Source organism: Pantherophis guttatus, chromosome 3, assembly GCF_059756535.1.
Source record: "Pantherophis guttatus breed Tessera chromosome 3, ASM5975653v1, whole genome shotgun sequence".
Lineage (NCBI taxonomy): Eukaryota > Metazoa > Chordata > Lepidosauria > Squamata > Colubridae > Pantherophis > Pantherophis guttatus.
The window spans coordinates 24,676,677-24,691,638 of record NC_142065.1 but is presented as its reverse complement, the minus strand read 5'-3'; the positions used below and the strand labels follow the sequence as shown (position 1 = coordinate 24,691,638).

Sequence of the window (14,962 nt, the reverse complement as noted above, 5' to 3'; positions counted from 1 at the left end):
TTATTTCTGTCTTATCTGATCTGGCAGGAAGGGCATGCTCCAGGTACCGCCAGCTAGGGAGTTCACCTGGTAGACCCAGAAGGAGAGTCTTTTCTGCTGTGCCACCCACACTTCGGAACATGATTCCCCCTGAAATAGATGGGCTCTGTCCTTGTTAGCTGTCCATAAGGTGTTGAAAACCTGGCTTTGTGCTCGAGTCTGGGGCTCTGGCAATGAGTTAGAGCCCATCTTCTGGTTGCATGGATGATAGGTTAAATCAAACCTGGCTACTATGTATTTTTATTTTTGTTTTATGTTATGTAATTTGCATTTTTATTCGTTTTATTGTAAGTTGCCTAGCATCATGTAAAAATAAAGCGGGCAGCTATATACAATAAATCGAGAAATAAATAAATGTCCTTCACTGAACATTCTTTGAGCAATTTTAGGGTTTTCCCATTGTCTTTAATTATGTTTTCAGAGATACATTGATTAATTACAGGCTAAGCTGAGGAAAATTATTTTGTAGTTATTGTTTTATTTGTAGCAATAAACAATTCATTTATTATGTATCAAAGATTCCAATGAAAAAACATATGTTAGTTACCAAAATAAAATGTGTTCCAGAATGTGTTGTGGCCTGTCAGCGGCCTGTGCAGCTAGTAACTGATTCCGAGAGTGAAGAGGCTGGTGTGGTGATGCACCAGCAGCCTGTGCAGCTGGCATCGAGTCAGACAATGAGGAGGCTGGAGAAGATGTGGTGCCAGAGGCGGGGATTCAGCCAGAGCCTTCGGAACCTCCAGAAGCTCCCATAAGTGAAGAGGAAAAAGAGGAGGAGCCTCTTCTTGATGCACGAGTGCGCAGAGCTGTTAAAAGGCAGGAGTGGCTCCTCAGGAGGAGGTCTCCTTGAGAGTAAGGCTTGGGGCTAATTGGCCACTTCCCTAGCCTATTTAAGGAAGGATGACGACTGAGGCAATTTGCAGGAAACAACTTCGTTCATATTCCTTTGCGTCTTGATTCCAGAAACATCTGATCGGCTCTTGCTCCTTTCTTGTCAGTTTTCCTGCAAATTGCTTCTGAGCATTCTGCCAACCACAGTAAGATTACGGTTATTGGAAATACTGTGCTTCAGAATTGAGTTATTATTCTTTGGATTCTTGTCGGCTGTTAATGAAGTTAAATTAACAGACCTTGTTCATAAAAGACTGATTAAAACTGTACTTGTGTTCGAACAACTACTAAGAAAACTCAATAGTAGTCCTTAATTAGTAAACTAAGGTTTGTACGGACTTTGTGTGTGCTGCGTTCTTTGGGGTCCGTAGCTGGGGCAGAACAGAATGCAAAATAATTGTTTTTGTTATAGCAAAAGGCCAGAAATATAAAATGTAACCCAAAATTACAAATAATAACAAGATCATACAAAATTACATAAAAACATTACAGTGATTAATACATAATCTAGATTATAATTGTGGCAGTAATTAATAACTCATTTTCACTGCTGCTGGTTATTTTGCTACTATCTAAATTAAGGAAGGTTTAACATCCCCAAAATAATAGTCATATAGAAATTATTAGTTTGCCCAGGCTATTCCTGAAGTAAAACACTATATACATCTTTCAGATACCTCTGCAAAAGCCACAGCATGGGCTGTCTCAATATCTCCTGTTCAAGGAAAGACACATTTCTCCAACGGGTTCTTAAGAGTATCTTCCCTGTAGTACAATAATGTTTAAGGAAGTATATTATATTTAACACAGAAGAAAGCTTCCTTAGTTTGGAAATGTCAGTAGAGAGAGCTAATTAGCCACTCCTCAGGTACCTTTTGTCAACCAGGTCCTATTTTTCTGTGGCTAGCTATTTATCTCCATCTGAATGTCAATATCATTTAGTCTCTATAGGATTATATCGTTGGCACTTTCATACCACAAGGATCCAATGTATTTTGCTGGTAACCACATTGTCTTCAATTTTTATACAGTGAGATTATTTCAATTTAGAGGTAAGCATCAGCTATTATAACTAGAAGGAGTCCCACTAATGGAGGTTTAACCAGAGGTGGTATTCAGCAGGTTCTGACCAGTTCTGGAGAACCGGTAGCGGAAATTTTGAGTAGTTCGGAGAACCAGTAAATACCACCTCTGACTGGGCCTGCCCCCATCTATTCTCTGACTCCCGAGTACCATCTGATCGGGAGGAAATAGGGATTTTGCAGTAATCTTCCCCTGGAGTGGGGAGGGAATGAAGATTTTACAGTATCCTTCCCCTAGAGTGGGGAGGGAATGGAGATTTTACAGTATCCTTCCCCTGGAGTGGGGAGGGAATGGAGATTTTACAGTATCCTTCCTCTGCCATGCCAACCAAGCCACGCCCACAGAACCGGTAGTAAAAAAAATTTGAATCCCACCATTGGGTTTAACCAATAATTTAGCATTAATCCCCATGGCCCAATCCCAATTGTTGGCATCCCCATTCCAACCTAAGGAGGGCAATGGATTTAAGAATGAAGATTTTTCTACTGACTAGGGGAAGCGAAGGCATTAGGCCCTTTAATCAGTAACTCAGAGGGAAATTAGATGTTTTCTTGGTCCCAAAGAATATGTGAATTTCAATCTGAAGCCAATTTATCTACTGTACTATGAGAATTCATAAAAGAAAAGCTAAGATACCAGTTTTCTTGATGCTGAAACAAGGTGAAATAAAGAAGGGCTGTACATTAAAAAATTGCCCAAAATGCAAGAAATTGCCCTCAATAGATTTATCATTCATGAATCTATTTCTGAATTAGTAAGGCTTATTTCTATGTAATGTGGGGAGGGGGGGGACAGTCTGTAAGTATAAGACATTGTGGGGAAGCTGGGAAAGAAATGAGAAAATAGACATAAACAACCAAGAGATAAAGTTGGCAGTTTATATGATAAATGGCAATTTAGCCCAGGTGGCAAGAAACCTGAGAGGAAGCATTTCAAGTCTTTCAAATAGTTAATGAACTTAATTAAGTTACTGCAAATTGGGGTGGGAATTTTTTTTTACAGTTTCTAAGATGTTGTATTTATCTCAGGCTAGATTAAGAGCAGTTTACTAACATTTGCATAGCTTGTGCTTCCTTTCATTTCCTCAATGGTGTAGGGCTTGACAATAACATTGTCAGTAGCTCCAAAATCCATCAGCTCTTAAAGTATATTATACAGCCAACCTTAAGTTCTGGATGCCTCCCTTTCAGAGCTCCAGGAAGGGATTGAATCTTTTCCTGACAAGTAGGTTTGCAAAACGCCTTCCCAATCTACATATACAGCATATCACAGTTGATTCAGAGCAAGGACATTTAGCAAGACACCCTCACACAAAATGGCCTAAAGTACAAATGAAGACCTTTTGAGCAATGGCATTATTTTTTGCAGTTATCTATGGTATATTGTTGAAGGGACAAAGTGGCCTAGTGGTTAAGAAGTTGAGCTTGTCAACCAGAAGATTGGCTGTTCAAGACCCAAATACTATGTTACACGTGATCTCCCATTCTTACTCCAGCTCTTGCCAATCTAGCTGTTCAAAAGCATGCAAATGCCAGTAGATAAATAGGTACCATTTCAGTGGGAAGGAAACAACATCCTGTGCACCTTGGCATATAGTCATGCCAGTTACATGACCACAGAAGCATCATCAGACAATACTGGCTCTCTCAGCTAGGAAACGCCTTGCTTCCTAGAGTGGGACACAACTGGGCAGGGGATATCTTTACTGTTTTTATGGGATATTGTTGGCGCCTATCTTTTTCTGAAGATTCTGCGGAGTAGACAAAGAAAAAATGAGAAAAAGTATTTTTGTCTTTCCATAGCATGCCTCAGTTGTTTGGAGTCTTCTGTTGTCTGATTAGATGGATTATCAAAAGAAGTTTTCAGCCTGGTCATAAAGTTAACATTAGAGAGCCCATACTGTGGACTTCCCAGCTCCAGTCAAGAGTTTAAATCTAAATCCTACTCTGTGCGACAGTGGTTCCCAATCTTTCTGGCACCAGAGACTGGTTTCAGAAGGAAATTTGTCTTCCACGGACTGGGGTGCGGTGGTGGTTTCATATGTAACCTAGATCCCATGCATGTACAGATGAAGCTTCACTCACTTGCCAACTGCTTGCACAGCCCGGTTCCTAACAGTCTGTGGCCTAAGGTTTGGGAACACCTGCTCTGGAAAATTCCACATATGATGGGGCTGCTGGCTCAGGGTAAATGACTGAGATCTTATTTCTCTCTGGATATTTACCCAGAGAGTAAATCCAGGGATCAAAGCAATATAGTCACAAAAATTCCAGACAATTGCTAGACTTGTTGCATAGATTTGTTCTATGTCTTGTGTTAGTTGGTTCACAGTTGGAGTCAAGAGGTCAGTCTGGGCAATGACCTGCTTCTGAAACTGAATTATTTAAGCACAGCATTCCTGACCATATCAGAAGCCACTAGTGTTGCAAGGTCTTGGTCTAGAAGCAGTGAAATAAAACTTGCCTTCCATACAATAGAAATAAAGAAGTCATTATGAAAAAGTTCCAGTGACTGCTATGTATGACAGCCAGTTTAGTTGAGCACCAGACTCGAAACCAGGAGGCTGCAAATTCTAGTCCTGCCTTAGGCCTGAATGCTAGTTGGATTATTTTGGGCCAATCCTACTCCCTCAGCCCAACTCACTTCATAGGCAGGGACTCCTCACTCCAGCAAGGCAAGGTGGGGCCGTGCACACTTTCCTTGGCTCCGCTGCTCAATTTGAGGAGCCCTAGATCGCTCCCACTGATGAAATTGGCAATCAGAGCTCCCACGGGCCGACAAGCAGCTGCTAAAAGCAAGCCGCCCTTCAAAAAACTCACTATCTCGCTGTCTGAAATGCCTAGGAATGGCCAGGAATCACTTGAAATGTCTCTTCAGGTTAAGACTGAGCCAAAACTGGGGCAAAGAGGAGGAAGATGGAGGTGTGGCCCAAAAGAAATTGACAGCTCGGTCTCAGCAGGAAACAGACGAATCGACCCATCCTTGGCCACTTCTGGGAGCTTTCAGGAGAAAATGATGACTGGAGTATTATGTTTGCTGCCTATTTTCATTATAAACATAATAAAATAAACATAATCAATCAATCAATTAAACAAACAAACAAACAAACAAACAAACAAACAAGCCTTACAATACAATCACTATTCAGTTTTTTGAGCTTCTTTCTTCTACCCAATTTACAAGAAGGGATAAAAGAAATTCTCTTTTGTGCAGTAGATGCGGTATAAATATCTTTATTTACGTATTTATTTTAATTATTTTATTGTATTTATTTATATCCTGCCTATATTTTGAGAAATGACTCAAGGCAGCAAACATACCCAATATTTGCCTGATCTAGTATCAGCTTGTTTACTTTTTACCACATAAAAACATATTTTCAAAATCATTATCTGTAGGCATTTCAACTGTTATAAATATTATTTAAGGGCAAAAATCTCCCCAAGGTGTTATGCATATAGTGAAAGGAACAGGACATTAATAAAACAACCCATTCCAAAAGACCTTTCTCAAACTCTAATCTCTACCTTCCAGCTGGAACCCTAAATAAATGGGTCTTTAGGGTTTATTAAAAGCTGACATGATAAAGTGTAGAGGTTGTTATTTGTACCCTTAGTGTCAAACTCCATCTGTTTGATATGTTCACAAGCTGCATATTCTGCTGAATGTCTGGTGCCAATTAAATCAATCTACGTAATATTAATTATATTTGTGATGTGACCTAAATAAATTTTTAAAAAACCCTACAAACTGTTCCCTTATTTCTACAATGGTAAAATAAAGGTTAGTACAAGGTGTGTGTGTGTGTGTGTGTGTGTGTGTGTGTGTGTGTGTGTGTATCTATAATTCTACTCATCTTTAGTAAGTAATTTTGCAAACAAAATCTACCAATTTTCCATCCCTTGTAGCTATGCAAATACATGTAAGGAAGGAATGTGGTACCACCTGCTTTCTCACAATCAATTTTTGACAGGTAAAATGTCAGCTATGACGTCCTGTATTCTGCAAGTTGATTGCTTATCTACACTTCTTCTCCCGGTTTTTATTTTTGCTACAGTTGTAAGGAAAATGGAAACAAAAGGAAAAAATGCTACAAAAGGTAAAAGCATAGTGAAGAGATTATGGCACAAATCAATACCAAATGTTAATGTTTCAGATGAATTTAGAGTGATATTTTGATGTGAACCTATTTCATATTTTTAATCAATATACAAATTGAAATTCACTAATCTTCAAAATAAACATTTGTATCAATTTTGCAGTGCATGCTTTGTACAATTATTAATAAGCGAAATCTTGCTTCTTATTGAAAATAATGCATGGTACAAATTTTATTAAAATTTGTTTAATAAAACTTGCAAACTTGTAGTAAAGATGGTCAAGTATAAGAAATGTGGCACAAGAATATATACAAAATTTAATAGCATTTAAAAATGATACTGAATATTTTATTGAATTGACACAAACTAGGATTCACAGATTTGCAGCAATGAGAAAGACAAATTTATCCACCTTCAGCACATACATTCAACTATGATATCATCCTCAATATCAAAGCTCTTCACCTAGAAGCCCAATTCCCATTCTGAAATAGAAGTAATTCTGGGAAAAGTGTGATTCCCTCCAATTATACTAATTATGAGAGGATGCAAAAATGGAAATAGATCATTTATAATAGTTACATAGTAGGAATGAGTAACACCATATGCAGTATACTACAGATAGTTGGTTACTGTCTTGTTTGAAACCAGTCTACACATTTATGACTGTTTCAACATTCTGCGGTCATGTGAACACCATTCCTGCGCTTTACAACTGGCTTCCAACAAGCAGAATTATTGGAGAATACAAAAATTACAGAGCTCTGTAATTTAACACCAGCTGTCTGCAATTAAAGTAAGATCGAATCTCACCAGGCTCAAGGTTGACTCAGCCTTCCATCCTTTCTAAGGTAGGTAAATTGAGGACCCAGTTTGTGGGGCAAAAAGCTGACTTTGTATAAACGTACAAAAGTATGAAGGCTATTGCTTAATGCACTGTAAGCCGCACTGAGTCTCCGGAGAAGGGCGGCATATAAATCAAATTAAAAAAATAAAATAAAATAAAATAAAATGGCAAGTCCCAGTCACATATTAGCCTATTAACTTACAGTGCTGTGATTTAGTTAATAACTGAAGGGGAAGTAATTCCAAACCACAAAGTAGAAAAGAGAGGATTCAGATATTTTCAAAGAATTTTTTGCGGCAATACTGATTAAAACACGCTCATAAATACTAGTTCCGAGTAACACTGCAGAATCCAAGCTGACAATATCTTCTAAAGAGCAGCTAACATTAGCATGAAACACAAACTTTCAACTGATCACTGTTTTCAGTGATCTGATTCTGAATCAGACTCAGAAAAAACAATGCATCCTCATTATGCAAGTTGCTTAAAATATTAGATGTAATTCTGGAAACACACAACAAGGCATTTCATCCATCTGGACATGTTAATAATCTTCAGAAAGATATAAATAGATAGGATGCTTACTCAGAATCCTGGCATCACAAATAAAACCATTTTAATGCTAAAAGGACAAACTGGGTCTTTTAAAGAAGGTTTTCAAGAGAAGATATGAGAACGAATTCCAATTAGCGAAATATACATAGGGTTAAATCTATCTGGTCTGGCAGAACCAAAATGGTTCTGAATGACTTCAATTATTGACAAAAGTACTAACTTTCAGAGACTACATAGAAAATATTTGACCTTGAAACAGGTGTTATGAATTTCTAATACTGATCATCTTTCTGAAAACAGTGAAGGATTTCTATATAGAGCTAAATTTTTATCTTTAGTTTTGCAGTTGGTATGAGTTACAGAGTTTTTTACCAGACTGCACAGACTTTTATCATTAAATTTATGAGGCTGCTGAATCCTTATACTCCATGGAGTATATGGCAAGGTTGCACCATTATCTCTAACCTAGCAACTGAATTCCTTCTACAGTATACCACTAATGGAATAAAAATTTCCATTTTCATGAAAGAAGAGTGAAAATCCTTGTGAATACAAATGACTTTGTTGCTGAGAAATCAAGGCTCTGCATTACATGCTAAACAATGTTCAGCTGCCATCAACTGGTTGGGTCTAAATTTCAATTATGTGCAGCTTCTCACATAATGAAAAGTTGACAAATCAAATCCTATCCAATCAAATCCAAATCTTCTTCATTCAAAGAGATCTGATATTTAGCCTCAAACCTGTAGAGGCCTACAAATACTTGGGGAATATTATGGTTCTTCAGATTAGACATTCAAAATCACTGTGCACGCTATGCAGATATTGGAAAGATTGATATGCCATTTCTACTGCTGTTTTCAGTATTGTTCCACCTCAACAGACTTTAGTCAAATAGCTTAGCTGTCTAATAAACAGTCTTATATAGATAGAACAGACAGCTATATTAAGAAGGTATCTCAGTGTCTCTGGATGAGCTACTAATAACACTCCTTGCAACCACAAATGACAAGGAAGGGAAGGGTTCCCAAACTAGGTGACACAGGAGAAATTGCAATAAACACCCTTATGTTCTTCCTCCTCTGACCAGATGATACAGGAAATCCATTTATCTGAGTGATGCTGGTTTGAAACAGTTTGAAGGGACCTTTGTTGAGAGAATCTGATCAAATACTTATGTAGAACTCTAGGGAATGGATTCATCCCTAACGGTGGTGTCTTTTCTTCCCCTTTTACTCACAATCCCAGCCAACAAATGCATCAACCAAAAATGAGCTTGAGATGAAAATGAATCTCTAGCATCCAAGCTAGAGTTCTTCATTTGTAAATCAGGGAAGTCACTTTCAGGATTGGGCCTGAAAAAGGCCAGTCAAGAGAAATGGGTTTCAGATGTAGGTGCAACAACTTTACAAGAGTTTCATTTAAAGCATGTTCCTTGTAATAATTACTATTACATATTTTTACTTCAGATTTTTTTTAAAAAAGCTATTATGTATTAATGTATGTAATGCACTGAACCCAACTGCAATGTATTTGATGGACTATGTATACAGGTCATATATATCTAAGCAACTTTTATAAAAATGTATTTCAGGCCAGATGTGTCCCTAGCTAAGAAATTTAAAAATTTTTATTAGTACGTAGGTGTCTATCCATGCATATACATACAGAGTTTTATGGAAGTCTCCAAATTTGGAAAAAGAGAAATAATTCACTTCTTCTGTGGTCTGTTTGGATTTTATACCACAGGAGAGCAATATATCACACATTATAGACATGCTCCTAGGCAAGAATCCAAAGAAAATTTGAACAGATGCCACAGTTGGCTAGTAATGAATTTAAAGTCGTTAATTTTATTTGTTTTCTGCTTGAACATCAGAATGCAATATAGTAAGATATTATTATTATTACCTATTCACAACAATGTGAAGTTACAGCTGTGAGTTCTTTAGCCTGTGTTGGCCTCATACACATTGAGTTTTTCCCAAGAACCCATGATATTGTAATGTATCCACATAGTCTGTTCGCAAATCCAAGTTGTGGTCTTTTGCAATTGACAGAAATATTGTCAACGCGTAAATTTTCCAAGTGCTGCCTTTTACATAATCAGCCAATGCACTCTTCTTCTTCAACAATTTGTTTGACTTGAAGTAAACAATTTCTGCAGGACAGGTATAATCTATCAATATTACTATGGGGATATAACGTATACAGTCATCGATTTTTTTGTTTTTTGATCCAAACTATTCAGTTCAGCTTGTGTCCAATCGATAATTCCAGCAGTGTATTATATGCTTGCTTCCCCGTCTTTACTTGGAGTTGGGGTTTTTCTGGAACGCTGACAACAGGTATGGTCAAGGTATTGATGGCTTTGATGATGTTTTCATTGTTTACTTAAATTTTGTCCCTAATTCATTCATAAGGGTCAAAATTTAAATAATTAAAAATGTTTTAAATAGTTTCAACGATCAATTCCCATTCATTCACCTTTAGGTACTATCCCACTACCAGGCTGATCAGGTACTGGTTAGACTTTTGGCAACAAATCAGCAACCTGGGTCAGAAGTCTGACTTTCATGACTCCATCCTTCTTTTATAGCATGCACAGTTTCATGAACATGGCCCCTAAGTAAATCTTCTCTTCTCTAGAAGAATTTACTGTTAAACAGTTTGCCTTTAAGTGCATATTCCCTTTTCTGATGGAATGTGGTGTTATTTCTAGATAACCTAGACATTTTCCTGTTTCTCACTTTCTTAGAATGATTGCTCTTCCAATGGTGCAAATTGTTGTCTACCTTCCCATAATCACAAATGGTATTTCAGGTCATTTATAACAAACTCAAATATCTTGGTCTTTAACTGATGAATTTTTAGATTCATACACTTCATTGCATTATACAATCTATCTAATCTTCATTTTAAATTATTTGACTTCTCAACTAATAATATGGAGTTGTCGTAATACAAAATAACAAGTATAATAAAATTCCCCTGCCAACACTCTTATCATAATAAGAAATTATTTATTTATTTTTATTCATTATCACACAAATACTGCCATCGTGTACATGCATCCTGATGTCTGACACAAATATTTAAGGCATTTCTACGCTCATGTTGTCATCTGCATTCCATCATTTGCTCTCCCATTACTCCCATGCAGATACATGACCATATTCAAGTGAACATTAGTTGAAGCCTATCTACTCAACAAACATACAACAAGCACATTTCTCTATAATATGTTGGTTATATTTGGTCCATGTGCCTTTTAGCAAACATAAATCATTTTCCAAATTTACCCAACTAATTAACAGGATAAAGCATCAAAATCATATGTTTTTATCCATTTATTTATTAGATTTATTTGCCATCCACTTTCAAAGTGACTAAGGGCTATGATTAGAGTGGCTATGTATTAGTATACTATGAGTAGAATTAGAGTGGCTATAATCTTTGCCAAGTATATAGAAGGTTGCTGGTTTAAAACCTGCCAGAAATATTTTTAATTTCTATTTGCCTTTCAGCATAGTATGTTCATGCTACTCTAAGGTACATACAGTATTCTGACACACGCCAGGATAGGCCAATATAAGGATTTTTTATTAATTTAATTTATTCTAATTTAAACTATTCAAGATGCTGTCTCATTCCATTATACCTCAACTAGTTTTAATATATTTTAAAAGATTATGTAATATACATTGTTTTACTAAGTCTACAGTTAATGAAAGCAAAGCCAATAGTGAAACTAAATGTGTTATTACTTTAAACATAGAATTTAAAACAGCATATTTTTATGAAATTGGTTGCTGAAAGAAAGAATAACTTACTTTAAGGAAAAAGCCATATCATTCCTTTGTTATTTCCAGAACTGTTATATGATACATAAGGACCTTAAAATAAAAAGACAAAAAATATTTAACATATATCTCTATCTTCTAATGATACTGATAATAATTTTATTAACACTAATTTCTATTATTACTTATTTAATTCTGGTATTATTTTTTTCCACTTTTTGAGACTGGTTTCCTGTGGTAGCAGTTAACTAAATTTATCTGATTTTGGAAAGCAAAGCAGGGTTGGTTTTGGTTAATATTTGGATGAAAGATCATCACAAAATTATAGGATAGTCAGGTAGACTGGAAAATTTGAAAAACATTCTAGAATATATCAATTGCAAACTACTTCCATTTTGTTATCAAGTAATCAATTTGGATGTATCACCAGAAGTAAGGCTCATCTCAAAGAGAACTTGACTTTACTCTTTTCTCTTCTTTTGCTGGTATTGGTTTAAGAGATTTATTCTTTAAAATGAATATACAGATATGACACAAAATAAGAATTCATCAGGAATATGAAGAATGCTAGGCTGCAGTAAACCAAATTTTTTACGTAACATGCTTAAGAGATACAGCCAGTGGTGGGATTCAGCCAGTTCACACCATTTCGGGAGAACCAGTTGTTAACTTTCTGAGCAGTTTGGCAAACTGGTTGTTGGAAGAAATCATTAAGGCAGAGAACCGGTTGTTAAATTACTTGAATTCCACCACTGGATACAGCCTTAGAATCTTTTTAGATATTGCATAAGTGAAATGGAACTACAAGAAATAGAATTTCCGTTCTCTGCCTCAATTTACTTCAATCTTTTACATTCACAAATAATGAGATGGTATTTTAGAAGGCAAAACTCCAACCTCTAATATCATATTTACTTGCAAGAATGTCTCTAGATCACACAAAGCTTCCATAGGCAGTCTTTAAAATATAAGGGCAATGGGTTATTTGAATCTCCTCCCTTTTTTGTTTGGAAAAAAAGAAAAAGATGAAACAGAAGATGAGATAGAACTCTAAGGGATAGAAGACAGCAATTTGACCCATCTGTCACTTATATTTTGTGATTATCATTCACTCTGGTAACTATACTAGGAACTCATAATTCTCCTCTAAGTTGTCTATAACACGCTATCTGGATAGGAAAATATCCTTCAGGGGAAAAAAAAAGACTGCACATGTGCAGAATCCTGTTTTAACTATTGGAACTATTGGAGAAACTATATGAAGCAGACAAAGGGATAAGGCAAGTTGCTTTATGATAGTTTTGAAGAACTAAATACTTGTCAAAGCGAAGACAAGTAATTTAACTCAAATCGCCGGTCTCTTTGATGATATATCTGCATAGTTTTCTTGACAAAAGTCATTTGTCAACAACTTATTCCAAAATTGTTTTTAAGTTCCTAGTCTAGCCTATACACCGTGCAATTTTTCACCAAATATTAACCAAGATCAACCTTGCTTAGCTTCTGAGTCTATACAAGTTTAGTCAAAGCACAATCCAAAATGTTTTCTAAAATACAGTATAAATAGAAGAGGGTATTGTTAATCCAGTTTCTCCTTATAATTGTAAAATAGTTTAAAATTAGTTATTTGAGGATGCGGAATCAAAGTAGCCTATTTATAGCCTCAACACTTAAAGACTACTCATAACAAAAATCTGAAAAATCTATAGAGATTCTCAGTCATCCAGGTCATGGTTGTCCCAAAGGTGCTTTTTAAAAAGGCAACTGGACTTCTTGTTTTTGCTTGAAGAGTGCTAACCACCAGATGACTGCAAGGAATATAAATCCTTCCATTCTCCACCATTCATTCAGAACTGAAAAAGCTTCATGGATGGGAAGCAAAATGTCTTCAACAAAAGCAAGAAGTCCAGTTGCCTTTTGAAAAAGCACCTTTGGGACTCAAAGGTAATCAGTATGATATAATAAAGACCATTATTAAAACAATCCAAAGGTACTGCTCTAACTAATTAGTATTTTATATTTGTTCTCCATCTTTCCCTTACATTCAGAATGATATTTGAGACAGAAAATGAAGCGTAGGGATAGGTTTTGGAAGCAAATTATTATTAGAATTTTTGCCTCACTCTTCTGAACAGAAAGTTTCCATAACAGCTGAGAAATATTACTCCTGCTTTCAGGGTAATAATTTAAAAGACATCCGAAAGAAGGCACACATATACGCATACATTTTTGTGAGCAGTTCTTATGAAACATATTTGCTGATATGACAGTATGTGAGATTTGAGGCAGTATATGTGACTTTCAATATGATATACCAGTGCGCTGACTTATGACTTCAATTCATTCCCGAGTTATGTAGCAAGCTCCTTTACCCTTTGAGTGCTTTATTGCTTAATGGATAAACTGAAAACCTCTCCTGTCTAAAGTACTGGCCAGTGGTGGTATGCATTTGATTTATTATAGGTCTGGAATTAAGAAGATACAGAAAACAAGATCTTCCTCAACCCCTCCAGCCCTACAGAAAACAGTCTGCAGAGCTGACAGCAGACCACCTGATAGCTTCAATTTAATTTTCCTGAGGTGCAAAAGGGAAAAGAAAACCAAACTGAGCTTTTCAGTGCTTTAAAAGCTTCTTCCCATGATATACGGTTTTCTAGGAGGACTGCATTTATGCAGATAAAAACCTGAGTGAGCCATCCAATTCAGAAATTTAATAATTTAGAGATTTGCTACTTTAGATGAAATCGATAGAACTGAAATTATTTACGGACAACAATTATAGTACTCAAACTTAAAATTCTGATAACTTGCAACAGAGATGGTAAATGCTTTGAAAATAAACAATGATATTCTAAACATTCCCTATGCCACTGAGCAAGATCAGCCCAGAGCAACTTTCATGGAAAAAAAATTATACTTGAAATTTTAACAGTACAGCAAAATTAAAGCTTGTCTCTGAAGCTGCATATCATGTGAGTTTCAGTTTCTATTTAGCTCAAAAATGTAGTCTTCATTTTTTATTCCTGAGATCTACAGTAGAAAACCATATTCTGAATTTGTTATGGCAAGTGGAAATTCATGAAAGGAAAGGTTAGATTTTCTACATTTCTTCCATAGACAGGTGAAAAGCAAAAGCTATTCAGTAAAGAGTAGCTAAACAAAAAGGGATCAAATCATTTTTTCTACTTTCATAATTTTTTTTGTTTAACTCTGGATACTGGAGAGAAAGTTTTAGTACCTAGCTGCTTTGAAGAAACATGTGTTACTACTGACTTAAAAGAATTGTAGCCTTTTAAATTCTATTTGAAGATGGAGGTTCCTTCTCCGAGCTTGTGGGTTCGTTTCCAAATGTTTCATTACCAGGCTAGATAACATCTTCAGCAGAACTTAGATTCCTCTAAGTTCAGTGGTGGGATTCAGGTGGTTCAGGCCGGTTCCAGTGAACCGATAATTAAATTGCTGGCTGGCTCTGCCCCTTCTTGCCCTGCCCCTTCCAGGAGTCCCCACGCACCCCATTTTGGCCCCCAGGTAAGTGCAGGCAGTCCTCTTAGACCCAAAACGGGGACGGGGGGGCAGCACATCCCCCCTACGGCCCATTTTTACTCCCAGAAAGCTTCAGGGAGGCCTAGGCCCAAAATGGGCCA

General features: G+C 36.4%; 1 protein-coding gene across 13 annotated transcripts in view; it reads right to left on the bottom strand.

Annotated features, from left to right (window-relative positions):
• SULF2 (sulfatase 2) overlaps positions 1-14,962 on the bottom strand; it is a 293,351-nt gene that overhangs the window by 257,339 nt on the left and 21,050 nt on the right. For 6 of the 13 annotated variants that reach the window (XM_087889126.1, XM_087889132.1, XM_087889124.1 and 3 more), the window contains one exon: positions 11,349-11,411. The exons of the other annotated variants lie outside the window; for them this stretch is intronic. The gene's annotated coding sequence lies outside the window, so the exon portion shown is untranslated. The remainder of the gene's footprint in view (positions 1-11,348; positions 11,412-14,962) is intronic. 13 annotated transcript variants of the gene reach the window in all.